Source organism: Corvus brachyrhynchos, unplaced genomic scaffold (genome assembly GCF_000691975.1).
Source record: "Corvus brachyrhynchos isolate BGI_N302 unplaced genomic scaffold, ASM69197v1 scaffold14, whole genome shotgun sequence".
NCBI classification, from domain to species: domain Eukaryota; kingdom Metazoa; phylum Chordata; class Aves; order Passeriformes; family Corvidae; genus Corvus; species Corvus brachyrhynchos.
Genome location: NW_008239110.1, coordinates 18,573,780 through 18,595,651, shown reverse-complemented (window position 1 = coordinate 18,595,651; position 21,872 = coordinate 18,573,780). Strand labels below are relative to the sequence as shown.

The following is a 21,872-nucleotide window of genomic DNA, read 5'->3' as shown; positions in this document are numbered from 1 at the left end:
AGATGGAGGTCTCAAAACCAAATGGGCTGGCAGAGGCAGCCCTTCCCCTGCCACCAATCCCACACAAGGGCAGAAAGCATTTAATTTGCTCTGGAAGTGGGAACATGCTGTCCTTGTGTTGCTGCTTGGGAATGCTGTCATGATATAGCATCAAGGTGCTTTCTGATGACAGAGACTCCTCGGGTGGTGCAGCTGCTGGGTTGAGTATCTCTTGTGTGCTCAGCTGCCCTGAGAGCTCTCCTGAAAGTCACAGCTGCAGTGAGACACCAAACCTCTCATGTGCAGTCCCTTGCCCTGCAGTTGCAAGCTTTTAGCTTGCAGTGAGTTTAGTCTGAAGTACTGTGTACAGCAAGTTTTTAAACCTACTATTAATCGTACGATCCACTAGCAGTGGTGTGGATATTTTACAGCTGGGTAATAAAATTATTATCTCCAGATGGAAAGTCCTAAAGCCTTTGTCATTACAAATAATAAGTAATAACATTGTGAGCTGCAAGTCTCCTTTTCCCCCATCACCATTAATGGTAGAGCAGTGCTAAATTTATTTCTTCGATTTTAGAAATGTTAAAATGATAGCTAAGCTTCTTGACACATATGATGTAAAATAGCCATACAAATTCACAATATTCTTTCAAAGTATGGGCATATCCAGGCACTTCTACTGCGCAGAAGCAGGAATTGTGTGGGCTTCTGTGGTGGCAGAGGGGATGATAATTAAAATGGCAAAACGGCAAAGGAATGTGTAAACTAGTAAAAATCTAGGGAGAAGGTTTTGCTATTGTTCCTGAAGCATGACCTAAACTCATTTATTCCTTTGTTTATCAATTTAACCATTTATTTGTAAGGCTTAAGCCTGGGATTTTCTTGTTTAATTCCTCTGAACAGTCAGCCACCAAACAGTCTCTGTGATGCTTGTTCTTGCAAATATATGTCTAGACATAATTTAGATTAATTCCCCATAATAAAGCTGTCAGTTTGAATATATTACAATGCAAGTGCATAATGTGCAGTTGAAATGAGAACTCCAAACAATCTTTGCTCTGGCTTACCTGGTGTGTCTTAATATACTGCAATTATTCCAGTAAGAAAAAAACAGGGAACAGGTTTCTTCCTCATTTAGAAAGGGAAGTTTTACAAAGTTGGAATTTAATCAATTCAGATTACATATATTCAGAGGCTGATCCTACAGTGTTGCATGGCTTCCTCTTTAATGGCTACCCATCTTGTTTGAGTCTTCTTTTTGAAAGGATTAAAAGTACATTTTAATGAATTTTTGGTACTTGTGTCAAGCTTATTATTACAGAACATGAGAAGGTATTATAGTCTATTAAGTATGGGCAGTTCCTCTCTGAAGACAATTTCATTACCATACAGCTAAAGACTGTGTTCCTCCCTGTCACATGTGCAAGACACATTTATGACTGACTAGAAGAGACAATGACAGCCCTTTGTAGCAAGAGAAAATGGGACTTTCTAGAACTTGCTGCCCCAGGCAATTTGTCACATGGCAAACAATATCCCCAACAAAGGCTCATGGTCCTCACACCTCTTGAAAGCTGTGAAAGAAGTAAACAGATAGTAAGAAAAGTGTAGTCACCTTCAACTGGGGTGGAAAGTCAGACCTTCTTATTGAAAGAACTATGGAAAAGCAGTCCTGGAAATGGAGGGCCAGGAAAGGGCTGGCTGCTCTTTACTTGTACTGTACTTGAGGGGATAATCTCCATATATACTCTCTGACAGTGGCTGGGACTGCAAAGGGAAATGTCTGATTTACGTAGCCATTTTAACCTATAGCTAAAACAATTCTGCCTGAATGTTAAACAGTTTATAGAATCACAGAATGATTTAGGTTTATCAGGCTAATTGACTGATATCTGTGCATAGATATGTATGCATGCATGTGCATCTACACAACTCTGCTCTATAGTATGCCTTGATTCTCTGTGCTCTTGTAGGAGATTTTCAATTCTCTCTACTGGCACCTTGGTTAGTGGAATATGTGGCTTGGCCACTCCCAGAACTGTGTCCATCTCCACTTACACCTTAGGAGCTGGTAATTTGAAAGTGTGATAGAAGCAGTGATGAAGTGAAACTCCCAGCCACCTCTCGTACGTACTGTACGTCATGTCCTAGAGTAAAAATATGTTTTAATATCAGCTACCTATTTGGGAGATGGACAAATTTTACAATTTCAGAGAAAATTTAAGGCACATAAAAAATTAGATGACAAGCTCCAGGCCCCACAGGATATCTGTACTATTGACAAAGAATCTATGACTTGGAAATCTGGTTTTATACATTGACCAAAGTCTTTCAATGTCCTTATATCATCCTCCTCGGAAGCATATGGTTCAAAAGGTGTGAAGGTTAAAGAAAGAACAAGTCTAACCTGTACCAGGAGGGCTTCTCAAAAATTCTCTCTCTTGGAAAGAGCAATTAATTCTGTTCCAAATTCATTCTGATGGCATGAAATCACTACTGGCTTTGCAGGTATGAATCTAAATAAACAGTGCATGCCAACCCTGCAGTACTGCAAGCAGACTTCTCACATGCCTGCCTACATAAAACCCTGCAGGTAAAAGAGCTACATTACCCAGAACATTTTGTAAACCATTAATCTAACTTATCCTTGCAAGAGAGGTTAGTTTTACAAATGCTCTTCCCCTCAACTTCCAACGATGAAAAAATCACCCTTTTAAGTAGCTGCTTTCAGGTATTTGAAAAACATAGACCCCTTAAACATTTTAATTGAACGTCTCAAAAATGCTGCCTAGTGCTTGATCAATTGCCTTTAACTTTTTGCTCCAAGCATTCCAGTAATTGTGGAACCAAGCAAACGTGAGTGCATTAGAAATTCTACAGGAAATCAAAGAGCTGTGTTATATTACGCATAAGGTGAAGGCTTGGTCTAATCAGATTACCACAGAGACATTTGGTTATAAGTGTTTTGCTCTGTTTTTTTGAGATATAGAGCACTATCCCTGTCTAAATCCTGAGCAGTCTAAATCCTAATCCTGTAGGTCACTTCTGAGAAATTATGTCAAGTAAATACATTTTAACATGAAATGTCATAAAACCCTTCTTTGGTTCAAAATGAGAAATAGGGAATTTTAAAAAAATTTTATCATGAAGAGGTACAGGGATCCATGGGGTTCAGGGATTGATCTGTAATCAGCTAATGCATTATGTAAATGTGCAACCCTCTCTTACCAATTGCAAGTTTACAGAGAAAAAGAAAGAAAGGGAAAAAACTGCATTGAAAGAGTTTTTGTTTTTTTTTTTTTTAGTCATCTATTCTTTTTAAATTCTCAAACACCTGGCAAGCAGTATCAGAAGTAAAATTTTCTCACGATTTCTTTTCTAGACATTTCCTTCACCAGACTAATTTTAAAATTAAATGAAATATGTCATATAAACTCTGGTCCTTCCTACAGCTATGCAATTACTGAACAACAAGCTCGAAGATATTTACAAGAACGATATCCTTGCCCGGTTTTCCACAGCTGTTTCTGCTCTTGCCTCCCATAAGACACTTGACAGAATAATTACCAAGCATGACAGTATATCAGCTTGATATTCAGACATGATTTTTACATCTCTTGGCATGGCATCTCAACAGAAAATGCAGTGGCAAGCAGTAGCGGCAGCCGGAGGGAGAGCCCCCAGAGACAGAGTTTGTCCCAGGACACTCAAAGAGTTAAAAACCACATGGTAATCTTCCCATACTATCACAGGCAGTTAATCTTATTTGAAGGAACACATTTTGCCTGTAGACATCGTAGCCTCGGGGTGTGAGCAGGAGAGGGGTGCGCGGGGCAGAACAGGAGTGGCCGAAGGGCACAAGGGAAATGGCCGGGAGAGAGCTGCCAGCTGCCTCCCCAGGCCGGGACCCAGCCCACGTGTGACCTCCTTATCCAGGTAAGGAAAGGAGCACCTGACTCGGTCCCCACATACCTCTCCCCCACCCCTGCGCAATGCAAATGACGCCATTCCCCGAGCTGGATTGCTGGGGGAGCAGCTGTCAAAATGCCCAGCGGCTTCAGTGAGACCAGGATTTCACTAGTATCTCTCAAAGAGGAGAGATGCAGTCTGCTACAGTGAAACGATGTTGATGCCTCCTGGCAACCTTTTAAAACCCTTCCCGTCCTGCCCTGCAACCTTTCTGCTGCCGATAGAAGAACCATGTACGCTTCGATGCCTTCAAAACACACCGGAATGTTACAGAGAGATTTCATTCTCTAGAAGGTGATTATGAAGTACTCGCTAATTATAGGAACCGCATTAAAGTATTCCCAAAGAATACATCAGCCTAAGGGCAGACAGAACTATTCCCAAGAAATAAAATATTAGGCTACTGGGCTTTTTTTATGCTTGCTGAGCATCCTCCAGCAATATGCATTTACTTTAAAATTATTTATCTGAATGCATTCGAATTGATTATTGTCACTATCCTATCACAGGGAATTACGGTGCATATTTGTAACTGAAGCTGCGCTGTCTGGTTGGAAGCGGTCACACAAGATGCAGATTTTATTCCCTGAGTGAAGAATGCAAGTATTTCCATAGCAAAGTATTCATGTTTAAAGTAAAGTCTCCTTGAGTGTGGGTGTTTATAATTCCAGATTCCTTTAGAGCAAATATTTGTGTCTATAAAATTCATTTGCAAAAGATTTGACGGCATGTGTGCAGAAAATAAAGGTCAAAACCATAAAAGCGTACTGAAAAGGATAAAAGTCCTTGAAGTATGGTGTGTGAGTGTTGGCATGCATGTGCTACAGGTAAGAACCATTTTAAAAAAAAAGTCTGTACCTGCGTAGATGTAAATGTGCATTTCCAAAAATACATGCATTGTAGGTTGCTCTTTCTGTGCTCCATAAAGATTCTGTGTGTGTGTGTGTGTGTGCGCAGACGTGCACGTGTGCTTGAAGGAGAGAAAGAGGGAAAATGAGGGGGAGAGTGGGAGGAAGATAGGTACAGAGCCAGAATCCTTTTTTTTTTCCCTCCCATCAAGATGATTATAGTGTCCTTAGAAATGAGAAGGCTCTACTAAAGATTTTCAACTTCAAAGAAAAGTTCTCAGTGAAAGCTCATCCTCTCCTTCTCTCATTAGCAGGCAGAAAAGCCTTTCACATAACCTAGCATAGAAAAGCAGAAGGGTGTACTTCCCTCCCAAGTCAGGCAAAACATTTCACAGGCACGTGACTGTCTGAAGCTAAAGAAGAAAAAGAAGCAGTAAGACTTTTGGAGGACTATGAATACAAACTTGAAAATATTAATGCAACTTGGAGCTATTCTATTTAGGGGTACCCTTTGACATAAAACTCTCATGGTAGTTTAATTTCTGGTGTCAATGTCCTATTTTTTCTATCAAATTTGAGTTGGATTTTTTTTAAATCTTCATTTTATTTCCCCAAATAGACTGGCTGTGTGTGTGAGAGGGAAAAATGTCTCTTACTTGCCTGTGTCTAGATGTTGACAATGGCTCCATGTGTTCTGTCATGCCCTAGAAGCTCCCAGCCATCTGCTGAACGTGCCTGCAGCTTTGGCACAAAGTCGGCAGCTGCAGGTGTGCACTGAGGCAGATCTCATGGCTGCCCACTGTTATCTGTGTGATCTGGGTTGAATCCATCCTGCACACTCAGGGTGCAGTGAGGAGGATGAACATCTTAGTAGCTGAAAAGAAATGCAAAAATCACTGAGCTCCAGCTTATCAAATCACATCCAGCAGCTCCCACTTCACAGTGCTTATGAATGTTCTTGTTTCAAATCAAATCAATCCATGTTGAATAATATTACCATTATTTTTAAAATCCTATGCATTTAGGGCCAAGCCGTAACCTAAAAGGTTTACTTTGTTCGGTACAGCAGAGCCTAGAGAATTTCCATAGTGTTTTGAATCGTAGAACAGCTTGGATTGGAAGGGACCTTTAAAGGTTACCTAGTTCCAACCCCCCTGCAACATGCAGGGACATCTTCAGCTACATGAGGGTGTTCAAAGCCTCATCCAGTCTGGCCTTGAATAAGGGGTGAGTCATCCCCATCTTCTCTGGGCAACCTGCTCCAGTGTGTCACCACCCTCTCCCATTTGCAGGGCCCTTACTTGGCTTTGTTGAGCCTCATGAGGTCCATGCAGACCCACTTCTCAAGAGTCTTCTCTAAGAGATTCCAGTGGTCAGGTTTTATTAATTTCTCCAGTTGCACTTGTTCTTTTTTTTCCATGTGCAGTGCAAATGGATTTTGTGGCAGCTTTCTTTTCAGCACTGAATTATTTTACAATACTTGGATTTAATGCTAACCCATGACACCTGCGTTTCCATGTTACCATATTGAGGTAGAAGTTACTATTGAGTGATAACAATAATAAAGACTAAAGGAAGCAAAAAAAACCCCTTCCATTTTCTTCTCTCCCTTCATGGAATATTCAGCTAGCACAAATGGGAGTTGCAGGTCCATTTACTGCCACAACCGAAAACACAAATCAGACACTGATGCTGACATAATGAGCAGCTCTGTACGCCTGGGAAACTATCATCCAGCTAGTTTGCATTACAAAAGAGTCAAAGATATTTAATGGACAAATGTGGGTCTAGAGATGCTAGGTCTAAGGCACTACTAATCTGTGTCAAGTATGAAATCATCTGTCTAATATTAGATGGCAAGTCTCCTGGCACAAAGCAGTGTGCATATGAAAATATATTTTTCCCTGGTTTTCAATATAATCCCTGTGATTGCCAAAATATACAGGAACTGTAGAAATTTTATGTACCAGAAGAAAAGAATGAGGAGTGGGAGGCTGATATACTGTTTGTAGTAAGTTAGGAGAGCTATAGAATAAATTCTTATGAAATTTAACCAGAAAATACATAAATAAAAACCCCATAATTTTTACAGTCATGTGTCTTGTAAACATGCAGACATGCTGTGACTCCCAGCCTATACTGCCCCACCTTTTGCAGCACTTTTGTCAATCACCTCACAAATATAAGCTGTGTAATTACTTGGTTTATCTCTTTCACAGTTATTATCTGAAACACTATGAGAGCAGAACAGGAACAATTTGCATCTGTTTTAGCTCAAATGCAAACCTATAAGGACTGAAAATAAAAAATCCAACCCCTGTGAATTGAACCCCTTAAATACTATATAAGACCTTTACTGCATTTGCAGTTTGGATAAAAATGCAATTTTCTGTTGTAAGTCCATAAAGAAACAATATTTTCTCTGATTTCACTGTGGTTCACAAGAGCTCTTCAGTGTCAATGATACCCAGAGTGAGCTTGTCCATAGGCAAACTGTTGAGTATTCTGTCAGTCACCATTAGCAATTATCTCAGTATGCTTACAGTACAGTAATATAGCAATTCTGAGTAGGCTAGAAGAGATAAATGATACCTCTACTCATTCAACAGTTTTTTCTTGAAATAAATTACAGACACTTAACAGTTCCCAAAATATTCCTTAACGACTGATGAAAATATAAGTCATCTTAATTCTTTAGAAGTCATACAGGACTGATAGAACACCATACATCTCTTTAATTTCAAGTCTGCAAATTGAATAGTGGAGCTGGCAAAATTAAAAAGGATTTCTTGGAAAACATTCCATACCAAAGGTAGTTTTATTTGAAATTAATCAATTTCTGCAGCACTGCAATGTCCTGTTTCACTTGTTACCTTTAGGCAACTTTTCAAAAAACAGTGGAAAAATTTAAAGGTATGGTGTAGAAAGCCAAAAAGGAAATGCAATAAAAGAGAAGCAAAATACAAACAAACTTTTTTTCTTTTTTGTAAAATCTGTGTTTTTTTATTTCACTCAGAGGTAAATAATGATAACATAAAATGGAAGGAGGAGAGACATTAAGTTCTTTCCTGCCAAGATAATTCAATTTGACATAAGCACTGAAACTGGGGGTTTTTTAAGTTGCAACCAGAGACCCATCAGAAAAAGTAACTCTACCCCAAAACTTTCGAAAGCTGGGCAGTGGTGAGGGAGGGGATCCTGGATTTCATGTGATGGTTGGTATCAGGCCAGCATGCACCATGGATGCAGCGAGCACCCTGAGCACACCTACACTTTGTTTTGTCTCTGTTGCTCAGTACTCTGAGTAGTCATTCTCACTAAGCTCCTTCAGTCACTCTTGTAAGCCTGACCTTCTCAGGGTTCAGCTCATGATTGCTTGCACTGCATTTCCATAAAGCTGAGCAATGATCAGGAACTTTGTTTTTCATGTAGCTCCAGGGGGAGTGTCTAAAACTGACATTGAAGCTAAGAGCACAAGATTAAAAGAAACAGCTCTGTGTAATAAGTCCCGAGTCACATTGTTGTAACAACAGAAGAATGCTCTGAAAACAAGAAATCTCTTTTGAACTCTGAGGAGTTTTATGGCTCAGTACTTATAATCACTAAGTGGAATTTCCATGTATAATGACAGGAAGCAAACTTCAGCATATTTCACTCAATCACGTATAGAATTTGGATTCTATTAAACATAACACAGCATAACATGTCTGTTCCAGATGAAGCCTGAGCAGATGCTGATATTTTCTATTGCTTTTGTGATCCTTATGGTTTCTACCTGTCCTGACATCTAGATCTGTATCAGGTGGAAAACTCCTTTTTAATTTCAAAGTTAATCTGGCTTTATTTGATCCAAACTTTGCATGCGTGGTCCTGAGGTTGCTGTGGTAAGGTTTCACCTTTAAACACTGAGCAACATCTTATGCTAGAGGGTCACCCAGCATTAACCTGAGATATACCAAACCTTCTTACCTCTTGACTCTGTATCTCAGAGGAGGCAGTACTGAGAACAGGCCAAATCAATCTGTGTCAAAATGCAGGGGTAGAAGGTAGATGACATCATCCAGTCAGAACTCACCCTCTCTGCTTCAACGTTTCGAATGGGCACTCTTGGCTAGTGATGCAGGGATGTGCCTCTAACATGCTAAGCCTCCTCTTCTGCTACATGCTTGATACAATTTTCTCGTATTTAACATAACCTCAAGGGCATGGCAAAACTTGTGTAAGAGAGGCATCTATACTGAGACCAATTTGAGTGTAAAGGTGCAAAATCTCATCTCCTGTAATAGCAGACTGGCTGGCTGGAGGTGAGCCATGGTATACGCTTACAAAGCCGAAGACATCTGCCTTTGGATTTAGTTCTTAATGTGTTGCTGCTGGCTAAGCTGCTAAATTATTGTTGTCTTTAACTCTGTCATGAAGAAGCCTTTGTAACTGTGTTCTCCTTTACATGCAGTTCCATAGCATTAAGATATACCGAGAAGGTAAATATCAATGTATTTTGATTTTTTATTTTGCCTGTTTCCTAGCTGGTCAGACAGGGAATATTAAAAGCAGCAATTATAGAGAAAAAGAAGGCATTAGAATGTTTTTGGCCACAAACTGGATGCTTGCAATCTGAAGGATGCTGTTGTGGTGGCCCTCTCTACGAAACAGTAGACTGAAAGTGTGAGTATTTTTAGACAGAGCCATTCCTTTACTGACAAATCAAGAATATGGTGCATTAGGAATACAGGTGGTATTAGGACAGTTCAGGGTCCCTCTGCAGGCTATCAGATAATGAACTGGATGGTTGCTCTTTTAATGACAGGTTAAGCAACTGTTTGATTTCCTTCTTGCATATGCTACACAATCTATGGATTGTAGATGACTTATTTCTAGTTTATTTCTCAGAAAAGTGAAGCAAGATAGGGAATTACTGGGTTTTGGTTTATCCTGTGTGGTGGCTGCCAGACTCTGAGCACCTACATTAACTTGGACATGAACATCCCCCACAATTACACATCATCCTATGTCCTCCCTGCCCTTCACTTGTCCATCTGCACTCAGAAGAGATGAAGTTCACCTGTAAATGATTTTGCTAATAGTTTTCATTGGCTCTCACAGTGCCAAGAGAGCATTTGTCTCCCTCAGAAGAGCCTTGCAGGGGGATTTGAAAGGTTAATTAGTGTGGGTGAGTATTTTAGCCTAAATTCTGTGTAGCCCTAACTTAAGCCTGCCCAGAAAAGCTCAATCAGATTTGTATATTTGGAGATAGATAAAGTCCAAGGTTTTCAATATGGGTCACAGAAATGGAGACCTTGGTCCAAGTCAAAGTTAGATTAATTCAGCTAAGTCTAGACATCAGCAGAATCTGTCAGCGACTGACAAGGTGACCCTTACTGGTTCTTAGACTGATGATTTGAAGCCTTTGTTCCTTTCCTTGATGCCTGAGAGGATCAGAGTTTGCCCTAAAAGCATTGTCGGGTGGCATTGTGACCTCTTAAGTGCCCTGTTGAACATGCATAAGAGTCTTACTCCATTAATAAGTGATAGATATGTATCAGTATGTTAATGATTCCTGGCTCTGCATGTCCATCTGCTCTGACCCATGCCACACACCTAAAGGAGTGACAGGGTGCCTGCACAGATCCAGTGACTGTCCTGCCAGGAGTAATTAGGTGATAAGCAGATAAAGAATGAGTTGCATTACAGGGCTGGCAGAACAACTGTCAAGAGCTTCACTGTGCCACTGGCCCAGACGCACCAGCCTTTTGCATTTGGCTCTCTTGTACTTGTGAGGACCTTTGCACCTGCTGCTGGTGAAAGAGGCACAAACTCTCCTTGCAATCACTTTGGATAAGTCTTCATGGCATACAGGGAGATTGCTTTGCCTGCATTTTGAATAAAACCAACCATAGACCCACCATAGACTCATGGGGCTCCAAGGCAAGAAGTAGCGCTGAATAACAGTGCTGGTTCAGGGCCTCCAGGCATCTGCCAGACAGTAACCCTGACCGTGGTTGTGTCTTGCCTCAACGCACAGCACAGGCGTTGCCTCACTGTTAACCAAAAGTCCTAGTCACTTTGGGAACAGGCTGCTCTCGTGCTCATGACAAAATCCTGCAAAAGTGAAGCTGATACAGCAGAGACCTGCCTCTGACTCAAGTCTCAGTAGTGCACTGAACTAGTGCTTTGATGCTTAGGTTTGGTTCGTGATAAGGATCTATGTGAAGGTCAAAGTTTTGCTTTTATCATGTAGTCCCTGCAGTGATTTCAGAGCTGTTACTGAAGAGGCAGTGTCTTTTTGGCCATGACAACACCGTAGTTTTAACTAAAACCATCCAATTAAGCAGTGAGTAGTTGAGAAGCCCAGATTTGCTGTTCTGCTAAACATGGTAAGAATTTTAACATTCCTCTTAGCATGTGAGAGAGAAGAGGTCAAAAAGTAATATATTAAATGCTCTTTTGTTGGAAAATCAGTCAATTACTTGTGGTTCCAAATTACTTTATTTAAGATCAAAGGAACGGCATTTAATAAATCATGGAACCAGCAACAGAACTGTATAACAGAAAATCAAAGGATTTGCACATGAAATATACACTGATGGATCAACTGTCTATTGCTGGCTGATAAAGGCCTAACATTGTGCAGTAGCTATTTTTATAATGTAATAAAGTCTAGGGAGAAAAAAAAAGTGCAAAATATTAACCATTTTAAACTTACATCTGTCTGAAAAGAAATGCTAAAAAATAAAATGCCCTCAAATAAGGAATTTGTAAGTTTGGATAGGTTTCACAACACTGACATTGTCTCATGCCTCCTGACTAAAACCAATGGTACAGTATGCTGAGATAATCAAATGCTGACATGTGTGCAAGAGCTGAATGCAAAGCAGGTCTCTGATCTGTATGAATTTTTGAGATTTCAAAGCTCACTCAGGACAAAGGGAAAAGGAAAATAAATTCTCTGTGATGTTATAGTAATAAAAATGACTGTTTTAGTCAAAACATGGGGTTTTTTTCCTGATAATTGACTTTTATTTTTTAAACCTTTTCCATGATCCATAATGAAAATTGCTGCAGAAAAAAAAGATAATCTTATATCAGAAAAAAAGACTTCTGCTTTAAAGAACCGAAAAGAGGTATTTGACAATTTTGAATTTAAATTATCCTGGAACTTACTAAAACCAACCCCCTTCTGTGAATAGCTTCAGTTTTGACATACAGACCTTTGCAATGAAAAGTGCTTTTTACTGGAAATGCTCTAATTAGTTTTGCCTTTCTTTTCATGGCAATGTCTGACATATGACATTTTAATATAATAAGAATTCTCTTTAGAGAATGGAATCATTTTCCATATGTTAATTTTGTTTATGATATATTAAAATCAAATTTTCTAATTATATTTTTCCAGCATCATCAGATGTCTCTATGTGTGATCAAGAATACAGTCGGACATAATCCATTATGGTATGTATCTCAGCACTAATGCTATTTGTTAATGGATATTTTTGACATTATCTGAACTGAGACATTTATTATAAGTGATCAAAGGATTTCTTCAGCCAACCTGGTACTTGACAACGTACTGAAAGATGCAGATGTATTTACTATAAATCCAGCCTCTGTGAATGCCATGAAATTTCAAGGAGATAAATATAAGACTAATGAAAAACCTTCAGAGTAAAACACAAATCACAAGAAGAAATTTGAAGGGAGGTTTTTAATGGCACCAGACTTCCATCACTGAGATTTTCAGAAGATTGCAAGTCCTGTGTAGGGATGAACAGACTTTTAGAATTACCAGTTTCTCCAGTTGAGAGCACTGAGATCTAAAATAGTGACACGTCTTGTGCGTTACTCAAATATTTAGAAGTGAGTGCTTGTGTCACATGGACGATTTATAACAGGAGTAGTAGAACATGTCATTAGCGTCTATAAAATGGAAGCATCGGAAAAGCCTCTACATAATCCCAGCTAAAATGGTTCCACTTTTCAATGGTTCATATTGGAGCTTTCCCATCCAGAACTATGTCATACATGAAAATTCATTAGTAATGCCAGCTAAGTGCTAAAGGACATTACTGCTGAGGCCCACAACTGTTACTCAGAAAAATTCAAGTCTTATTGTGGAAGAGTGTTTAATATGAAAAGGCTGAAGTCATCTGGCAAAACAGCTTTATCTGGGTGTTCATTTTCTCATATCTTGAAAACCCGTTTCATTTTCACAAAAGGATGCCCAGAAAATGGCCTGACACATTTTCTTCACACTTTCAGACTACAGAGAGTTTATCTTGAGGAAATTGAATACTTCTCACTTCAGTGATGTGAATATTCTCTTCACGGTTCAGTCCTGTTATCAGTGACATGGAAACAACACCCGTGGTCTCAGCTGCAAGTGTCCCTGCTTTGGGCCACAATTGCACACTGTTGTCAGTCACTTCATGCCCATATCTGCTGACATTAATTACAAATACTTCTTCCCTCACTGTAAAATGTGTAATTATCCTAGGGTTTCTAAGCAACAAAAGGTGTAGAGTTGCTCCCCTCCTATGGCACCTGATAGCTACAATATTCCTTTGTAATAGGAGACCACAGTGGAAAAGCTGTAAAGGAAGCAGAGGTGATAAACATCAGCTCATTACTATGTATTATTCTATGAAACTCTCAGACCTGTAGGCACTGGACACAGAAATCCAAGAAAACCAGATCCCTGCTACAAACAGTTCAGAGTCTTAAATCGCTGTTTCACCAGTGCAAACATATAGGAGAAATATCAACAACTGTAAAATTCAAAGTTAGGCCAATAACCACCTGGAGGTGATCTTCATGGATGAGCGTGAAGCAAAACATATTACAGTGGGGAGAAGGTCGTGAGTAATGTGATATGCATTTAATTACCTTAGGAACAAGTTTGTGAAGGTCTTTCCAATGATGCCTTCTCATTCCAGATGTTCAGTGCAGGCATGCTCATACTTTGTAGGCAATTACTAAATAAACTCCGGTAGGAAGTCACAAAAGCACCTTCTGGAAGGGAAGAGTGGCTTTGCATTACAGGAAAAGCACTAGAGGACATGTCAAGTGCAGAATACTTTCAAGTAAAGTAAAAAGCATGAGTTGGTATTTCCCCTGGGATTCTGCACAGAATGGTCAGGACTTACCAGGCTATCCAAAACACTGCATTTCTGTTAGTTTTTACAACTAAAGGAGAGTGTTTCTGTTGAGTTTTTCCAGAATTTCAGTCAGGCGATATGAATCACAGTTCTGGGGAAGCCTAAAAATGTGTGATTACACAATGCTAGTCAAGAAATATAAAAATTACTGCAGACACAGACAGAGTCTGAAAACACAGCAGAAGCCTCAGAAAATGGAATAATTTTTCTGCTAGAACAATTACAGTGTAATCAAAGTTTCATTATAAATGAAACTGCAATTCCCACATTGCACATATGAAACAATTAGTGACTTTAATTTGCCTTGCTATAAAGGGAGTTTTGCTATGGCTAAGTTTACTCTGAAAATAGAGTCAAGTTATTTGGTTGTAACATTACCTGGATGTTTTCCAATAACTCCAATATATAAATATTTTCTGATACAAGTCTCTTTTGTCTTCAAACCACCAAAAGCATATGCTTCTGGACAGGCAACTTATCCCTCTTTCCTCCTGAGAATATGTCACATGCTCATTTGGACTGTGCTGCTGCTTAGCCCAGATCTTACAAGCAGGCACAGATTGGTTGGCAGATCTGGAGCTATAATGCAAAAATCAGCCATCCTCAGTTGCCCTTTTGCAGGGATAGATGATGATGTGACTTATCAGAATGTGTCAGTGTTACACTGCCTTGGAGAAATACCACTTGCAAACACTCCTACACAGACAGCTCATACCTTGGGTCTGACTGCAACGGGAAACGGTGGAGCTACAAGTTTGGGAGAGAAACAGTGGAGACTGGGTGGATCTTGGCTCTGTCTCCCCTACATGACAGCCACTGTAACTGTACTGCATGTGGGTTGTTGAAATTTTTAGATTTTATGAGCCAGCATTAATAAGGTATTTCTCTGTGTCCCCCTCCCCAACCAAGTGAGGGAGTGAATGAGTAATTGTGACTCATCTGATACTTTTGAGAGATCAGGTTTCTTTGGAATATTTCTAAGTTGATGTTGGTCATATCAGAATATTTTTCTCGTCTCTGTGCCAGAGAGTCATAAGCCAGCTCATTTTAGATGGACTACATGCTATTGTCTACAAGATGTTGATTTTGTACCATTGAGTTTTTCTTCTGCTTCTACATGGCAAGGTAGAGTGAAACAAAGGAATTTCAGGTCCCAAATTAAATGTAGTTATTTACTTGACTGAAGTAGCTGGAAAACTTCCATTCTATTGAATTGCTTTTTTAAAGAAACAGAGGGAAATTGCTGTGGTATAGGGAGTGTGGAGGCAGTGACCTAGAACAGGTGAAAAGGAATCAAGAAGGGGATGTCTAGAGGTAGTCCCCCAAGGGCCAGCTGGCTAGGGAGAGGGAGCAAAAGCTGAGGGTGGCAATCGCTGGGTTTCATTAGGCAATCCAGTCCAGTTTGTATCTAATGGCTCTGTGATATGAGTGAAAAAGGCAGCTGAGATAAAACAACAGCCTGGGAAGTGAGCAGATATTAGCTGATCTGCAGACAAAAAGAATTCCCCCAAAAGTGAAGGACAATGGCAGCTCACACCTAACTGCTGTGACAACCAATCGATTTTTTTTTTTTTTTTTTGCCTAGAGGGATGGTGGCTGTAATTCGTTTCTCCACCTGCTAGTCAGAGTGAGCAGATTTCCACAGCATGAGAACTCAAGCATGCATGCTGAGCCTGCTGGGGAAAATGAACAGTATCTCCACCTTGACAGCAGTGGGAAATGTCCTAGAGAAGTGTGTGTCCTAGATGTTTTTTCTTTTTAAACAAAATGCATATATTTGAATGAACTTGCAGTAGGAAGCTTAGACTACCAAATCCTTACAAAATGATGATGTCCTCCACAAAGCATGCGTATTTGTAATGTCATCTAAACCCAGTACTGATTCCACATCTAAGTTGTCAGTGGTGGAGGATTGAGACCAAGTCTTCTGTGGGTAACTAGGTATTATTAATGATTTTCAGTCCTGGATTTCAGTTCAGGGCAGCTGCTAACCCACTCTCGAAACACCATGGTTTTGTTTAAATCTGTCCCAGCTTGGACCTTTACCAATTTCTGTCTGCTCAGAAGCTGTATGGTTCATAAATCCCCATCCCTGTAAATCTTATGACACAGTCCTATCCTGGTGGATAGCAAGGGAAGTAAATGTAAGTGAAATATTCTCATGTTAAGACCTTTATTTCAGTTTTAATGCTTTTTTTATCTGTCAATTGCTTAGGTATTTTGTAGGGGCTTTACTTCTCTGCAGGCTTCCTTCTACCTGACGAGCTCTATCTGTTGGCCGGGATAACACACCCAGCAGCAGCTTGCAGGCAGCTGGGGAAATCCCGCTGCTGCTGGGCTGTGGCACAGGAGTGCTGTGCCGAGGCCAGGGCCAGCAGTGGCCCGGGTGCTGTGGGTGAAGCAGGCAGAGTTGCAGGGAGAGCAGGCACAGAGAACTCATTCAGCCCTGCTCTGACTCTGGCAGGCACTGCCGTGAAGGTACTGCTGGGGTTGGAGGGAGGTTTTGCTTTGTGAATGGATTCGAGGAGTGAAAAAAGAAGCCAGGGAAAATTATTGACTCAGTAAGGTTTCCATAAAATTCAATTTTTCCCCCTAATGCTTTTTGGCTCCCTATCTATAAAAACCTTACAGATCAATCAAGATACAGTTAGGAAATCTAATTAAGGGCCTACAGTAATAATGATGACCTTCCTCTATCCTGTTTTTTTTTCTCCTAGATTGGACTTCTCTGTGAAAAACAGAGTCCTGGCACAAACAAAGCATCTCTGTCTATTCCAGTGAAGTTTTGCTTGCTTTAGAACCAGATTTCCTCTTTCTCTCTCTTTTATGAATGTCAGTTTTATTTCATTTCATGGTTTCATGTATCATTTTATTTTCATTCCTCCTCTAAGTAACACTCGAGGAAATGAGATGCCTGAAATAATCAAACAGTGAAAGTCAAGTATGCAAAAATTAAAACCAGCTACCCACTTAGGCACTTTAGCTAAGCTGACTGATCTTGGTCATGGAAATTTTCATAGTTTGAATTCTGCTCAGGTCAGCAGCAAGCAAAGTTCATTATTTTCTGGTGATTGTTTTGTGGCCTATAGGATATAGATTGATGTTTTCTTCCCATGGAATAGGTTTTATATCCCCTGCTCTCTGTAAGCTAGAAATGGGAACTACATACAGCTGGACAGAAGGGGATTTCAGCTCACCTATAAAATATGGAACAATTGCTTCCAGGCCTGGAAGGATTTCAGGCTATCAGACCTTCAAATTGCTTCTGATATTGTGTATGAATAGAAAGCATTGTAAGCCATTTTTAAGAAGCTTGAAATGCTAGGGAGGAGCTAGATTTCCTTTTCTATTCAACCAGCACAAGCTGTGGAAGACTGGCATAATCAGCTGGGTCAGGTGAAGGACAGCCTGGAGTGCTCTGGCAGGGCCCAGCTCAGTGCCTCTAGCTGTGCCATATTTCTGGACAGCACTGTACTTCTCTCACAGCTGAGGAAACCCCTCCATCTGCATTCTTCTGTCTTCCTACAATACTGTGGGTTTTATCTTACTGCAGGAAAGTACCATAACTTACCTAGGATCCTAACCTGTCTTAATTTTTCCCTAAATAAAACTAGTGCTAGTTCTGATCAAGCTTCCAAAGTGCTAAAACGCAGTTTTTTCTTCCCAACAACTTTATTAATATTAGTCTTTTATTGCTAGGCATTGTATTGCCAGCTTTAACTTTTGGTGTGTGAATGTGGTGCCTGTATGTTGGATCTGTTACCCTGTCACTCACTGCCCCGTTCCTCACAGTGACTGGAAGAGCATGGAGCGAGCACAGAGGAAGAACTGCTGGAAAATCTGGCTGACAAGCTGCACCGTGCAGTCCATGAGGTCATGAGCTGCATATGGTGAGGGGCAGGGTTGGCAAATACAAATGGAAACTGGGGGAAAAGTGATGCTTGTGAGCAATGCAAGACAAAGAGCACATGAGAGCTGGCCTGAGGGTAGTGTCCACACAACAGGATTTCAAGGTAGATGCTGGCAAGGCCAGTAGCTAGAGGAACAACCACAGAGGTATCAAGAACTGCTCTAGGGCAGAGCTGAGATGAAAGCCATATGGACACTCAACTAGTCTTATTTCTGGAGATAGCATAAGGACTGGAAAATGTTGAAACACCCATTCTTCTCTCTTCAGTTACCGTTCTTACTTTCTGAGGTGGTTCTGGGGTACTCTGGTAAATGAGCTGTGCCCTTCTTCATCATTGGATACCAGGGTAAAATATCAGTCATGGGTGCTGAAGCTATCCACCTTTCCCTGCCCACAAAGGAAGGAAGGGAAGCAATACTCACAGACTGAGCAGCTGTGTGAGAACCCATAACATTCTAGAAATTATTTGCCACATGTGGTTTTGGCCCCTGCCAGAGATGTAAGCAACTACGAAAGCAAAGAGAACCACAAAAAAGGGCTGTGATACTAAAAACTGTGACTTCACACTGAACATTCTTCTTAGTCAGTGGGAGAAAAAGATTTAGTCTGTTAAGGTTGCAGCTAATTAAACTTGCCAATGTAATCTACTTGTTCCATGATAAACCCTGGACTGATTTACTACCTGTTATCTGCGACATTACACTTGTAAGCATTTAAAGCAAGGCAAATTATTGGTATGCTGTGTTCATAAGAGGCATGACAGAATTAGAATTCTGGTCCAGGCTTAGTGCCCTTTGCATACTATGTCAGTCTAAGTTTATATTATTTCTTCAAGAAGATCTTCAACAAAAAAAACCTTCATGCTCTCCCTGTGGGGCTGCCTCACAGGGGAGGGGATTCAGATGCTACTGTGTGCTTTGCAGCTCTCCAAAATTTTGTAGCTAGAATATATGTGTATTTCTTTCCTGACTGCCCTAATAAAAAGCTTATTTTATCATTGAGGGAGTATATGACAATTTAATGGAATGGCTAAAGGCTGTTAAAGCATGAAGTACCTGTAGGACTTGTTTAAAGTGTTTGGTATATCTGGCAGGCCACCAAGCTGATGAAAGCCCTTGATGTTTCGTGACACTCACAATAAAGCACAGCTGAGGGGGTTGGCTTGGCTGAAGTTCTTATTTTCCTACTCAATTTTTATGCCTTTTGATTGAAGTTAAATGCAGTGAACATGGAGTTTTATTTTCATTTTAGGTTTAATTATGAAGCCATGCTTTTGGCATCATAAAAAAGTGAAACACTTTTTCTTGGAAAAATATCTCTGGCTTTAAATCTTTAGCTTCTGGTGTAAAAACAAATATGTGGTGTTCCCCTTTTCCTCCTCTTTTATATTTTTGATCTCCTGTGCTTGATACAAGCTCTGCAGGCACAGAGTTGCCCTCTGATATCTGTAGTAAAAAAAAAATGTTTGCAAATAAAATCCTTTGAGGCCACAGAGCCAACAGGATTTCAACTGAGAAGAATTCTTATCAAAATATGGATATCCTGGAGAGGCCAAGGAGGGCTCTCTGTGATTCAGGGATAGTGTCCTAGGTCATTCCCCTTGCAGCAATGCACCTGCCTTGAAAAATAAACTCCTACAGTACTTTAAAACTATCAGACTACTTTAAAAACAGCTGGAGTTTTTATTTCTCTAATAAAAATATGCTTAAGTGCATAATTTGTTTGGCTGAAAAGAGGCAAACACCCAAACAAAATAAATAGCAAGAAAGGTCCAGAGGTCAAGGCCCTGGCACCAGGGCCCATGAGATATCTTCACAGGGCCAGTTGCCACCCCCAGCAGCCTGCAGGGTGCCAGGTTTAGAAGGCTGGAAGGAGAATGGCATTTCAGTCAGCAGTCTGGAAATCTTACGGAGGAGGTAGAGACAACACAAATGCTTTTGTGAAGAGAAGACAGTGCCTGCAGGAGAAATATCTGAGGCTGAGAGACAGATCAAAGGTGTGGCTGAATAGATCAAAGATCTCAAAAATAAATGTACGTGCACAGCAAGCTGCCTGGTTTGCCTGAGTGAAAGTCATTCTTTTGGCAGTCATTTTCTTGCATTTCAGATTAGCCAAAAAAGCACGTGGTGCTCAGAACAGAGTACTGAGAGACACCACCAGTAGAAATTGGGCACTCGCCATTGTCTACATCTCTCTCTGTAAGCACCAGAATATAGCTCTGACAGCTCTAAAGCACAGCAGAGGATTAATGAGAGATCAATGAGACTGAGGGACTGGCTGCAAGGTGGAGGAGGGTGGTGCTCACTCCAGGGGAGCCTGGCTGAGGCATGTTGAAAATTCCATATTTTCTGAAAATCCCCTCAATGTCCCTCTAGCTGGGCCCTCTGAATCGCTGATCAGTTTTCAAGGGCTAGGCTGAATTGCTCCTTGGTAAAATCCATTAGCCCCAGACAGAGGAGCAGAGTGGAAAATTCCCTTTGTCCTTGCTCCAGTGACAATTAGTTATATAAAGTGAAACAGTTCTGATGAGATATTGGCTTTTCAGCCCCTTGCTTCAGACAGTCCTGGAAGAACATCCAAAATCAAAATTATGTCTTTTGTGCTGCTTGGACCTTGAACTGCAGCTTCCCAATGAGTGTTCTCATTTGTGACCTGGGATGGGGCTGTACCTTCTCCTCATAGTTCTGACCAGAATTTTCATCCTGAGCCCAAGAAATATCTCTTAGAGTATTATTGTGACCACTGTGACTGCTACAATTAAGGACAAAGGGGAAGGACAGGAGAAGGACAGAAAAAGGACGGGAAAGGATGGGAAAAGGAAAGGGAAAGGGAAAGGCAAAAAATGGGGAAATAGGAAAGAGGAAAGGAGGTTTTGAATGAGTGCTATGGTGCTACGTCCTTAAGAAATTCCACGTCTAAGATGAGTGGAGTCAAATTGTTTACAAACAGTTATTGAGACTAAAGGTACAAAGTGGGGAAATACATGTTGCTGACTTGTAAAAAGATTGTAGCCTACAAGCTGCTCAGCCTGGGGTCTCAGCAACTTGCAGAGGTCCGAAGACCTGTGGGATTCTCTGGGAAGCAGCCATGGTAGTAGATGTAAGTTCATAGTTTCACCTCTACATGCAGTATGGAGAAACTTGCACTGGGATAGGATATACAGCATAAGTACTCTTAGTTTTAAAGGATCTTCAAAAAAGGGGATAAAAGGGACAGGGAAGGGTGACAGAGTATCTTCAAAGACCACTGAAAAAGTCTTCCACTGAGAAATGTGAAATGCTCAGTCTATTTACCTAACCATGGAGATGATTGACATTAGACCAGTATCCTCAAACATACTTTATATTACAGGGCTCACCAATCTTACAGAGAAAGGCTGGATGGGAAGCTATGGCTGGAACCAGAAGCCAGATCAATACCAGAAATTAAGTCCTTTCTTGAAACTGAGGTTTATTAACCTGAACACAGGCTGACGGGAAGTAATGAAAACCCACATATTATTGGATTCACTGGACTTGGTGAAATTTAACTCAACTGAATTTAATAAAAAGGAAGTTAAAAAGGTGTCATTTCTGATCCTTTTAGTCTTATTTTTCTGTAATAAAATAACCCTTCTGGCTTTGAGAGCTATATATCTATATTTCTACAGAAATACCTGAACAAATGGGTCTGTGTCTGCTTGGCTCACATTTATCTGCATCATATATAGCAAATGTACTTTATAGGAACTGCGGGTTTCCTTTAAGCTCATTGAACTCCCTACAGCATGTCCTGTCACATAACCCAGTGTTGCATTGATCATCCGATGGGCTTTTTTCCGAAGTACCACTGTTTAAATCAGAACAACATAAAAAATCCATTTTTTAAAATTGACCTGTGTTTCTTTTCTTTTTACTCAAAGGCTGTTCACGTATAAAATGACAGCTACCCCTGTCACTCTCCCAAGGGAAAGATATTGCCTTTCAGCACTTCTTTCCCTGAGCCTTCCTACTATCCTTTGTATGGTTATTT

General features: G+C 40.4%; 1 long non-coding RNA gene across 1 annotated transcript; it reads left to right on the top strand.

Annotated features, from left to right (window-relative positions):
• The first annotated feature begins 3,675 nt into the window (after positions 1–3,675).
• Positions 3,676–21,641, top strand: LOC108448023. The gene is made up of 3 exons (XR_001863797.1): positions 3,676–4,245; positions 12,193–12,248; positions 21,213–21,641. It is a non-coding gene; the product is annotated as an uncharacterized LOC108448023 (long non-coding RNA).
• The last annotated feature ends 231 nt before the right edge of the window (positions 21,642–21,872 follow it).